Below are 1,923 nucleotides of genomic sequence, written 5' to 3'. Positions count from 1 at the left end.
AAATGACAGTAGGACTAGGGGGCACAGCCTCAAGATAAAGGGGGGGCGTTTTAGAACGGAGTTGAGGAGGAACTTCTTCACTCAAAGGGTGGTGAATCTCTGGAATTCTCTACCCATTGAAGTGGTGGAGGCTGCCTCGCTAAATATTTTCAAGAAGCGGGTTGATGGGTTTTTGATAAGAGAGGGGATTAAGGGTTATGGGGAGAGGGCCGGAAAGTGGAACTGAGCCACGACAGATCAGCCATGATCTTATTGAATGGCGGGGCAGGCTCGAAGGGCCAGATGGCCTACTCCTGCTCCTATTTCTTATGTTCTTATATGGACTCTACCTTGGTCTCCAGGTTGCAGGATCTGCTGAAGAGCTGGTGTATGAGGTGGTTGAGGAGTGTGAGAGAGTGCGATGGCAAAGTCTCTCAGCGTAGTGTGTTATAAGTCAACTTGAGTGGGTTCATGATCTGTAGACCTTTCGGGATCTTGTCTGTTTTCTTGCATCTTTATAGAAACTTGATGACGATACGTGCAGTATTCCACCAACGCCACAAACCGCCTGCAGCAACTAAGCCTCCACTGGTACCACAGTAGAAAACAGTACCACTGCAAAGAAGTCCATTGTTAATTTGTCAGAGTACACACTCCAACCAAATGAAATTGAAGTTCTCAGCCAAGGGCTCAATTTCTGCCCACCATCAAAATGGACCCCACCAGTCTCACAGCAGACACAAAGGAATTCATCAGGCGAATGAGGCTCCAGGAGTTCTCACACAAACCCAAGAGGCCAACAGTGAACCCAATGAGACAGCCCATGAACCAGAACAACCGACAGAGCGATCCTGTGGTGCAGCAACCAAAGAGGAAAGAGTTGAATTGGACCCCTCTGAAAGGTCACTACCCTCGACTTGATGTGTATACCCAAGTCGACAGGTGATGTGTCAATGCCAGATTCATCAGCTGCTCTCACAAGACAGCCGTGAACACAATACACAATACAACACCATTCGAGCTCTCAAGACCAAATGCAATATTGTCATCAAACTGGCAGACAAAGGAGGAGCCACCATCATACTGAACAGAACGGATTACTGCAAAGAAGTGTACCGATAACTGAACAACTAGGAACACTACAGATAGTTACCCGCAGATCCGACCAAAGAACATACCCGCCAACTCAATAGACTGATCAAGCCCTTTGACCTGGACCTTCACAGTGCCCTCTGTGCTCTCATCCCATGTACCCCCTGCATTGGAGGTCTCTACTGCCTCCTGAAGATACACAAGGCCAACCCGCCTGGCCGTTCCATTGTATCACGCAATGGGACCCTGTGTGAGAACCTCTCTGGCAATGCTTGAGGGTACCTTGAAACCCCTCGTACAAGGAACCCCCAGCTTCTGTCGTGATGCTACAAACTTCTTAAAGAAACTCAGCACCCAAGGAGCAGTTGAACCAGGGACACTCCTCATCACAATGGACATCTCGGTACTCTACACCAACATCCCCTACAATGACAGCATTGCTACAACTGCCTCAGAATTCAACACTGACAACTGCCAACCTCCAGATGCAATTTTATAACTCATCGGCTTCATACTGGACCACAACATCTTCACCTTCAATAACCAGTTCTTCATCCAAACACATGAAACAGCCATGGGGACCAAATTTGCATCTCACTATGCCAACATCTTCATGCACAAATTCGAATCAGAGCTCTTCACCATACAGGACCTTCAGCCGACACTATACACTAGATACATTGATGACATTTTCTTCCTTTGCACTCATGGCGAAGAATCACTGAAACAACTACATGATGACATCAGCAAGTTCCATCCCACCATCAGACTTGCCATGGACTACTTTCCAGAATTGGTTGCATTCTTGGACACGTGCATTTCCATTAAGGACAGTCACCTCAGCACTTCACT

This window comes from Carcharhinus amblyrhynchos, chromosome 20, assembly GCF_965287045.1.
Source record: "Carcharhinus amblyrhynchos chromosome 20, sCarAmb.v2.hapA, whole genome shotgun sequence".
NCBI classification, from domain to species: domain Eukaryota; kingdom Metazoa; phylum Chordata; class Chondrichthyes; order Carcharhiniformes; family Carcharhinidae; genus Carcharhinus; species Carcharhinus amblyrhynchos.
Note: the sequence above shows the minus strand (reverse complement) of the source record.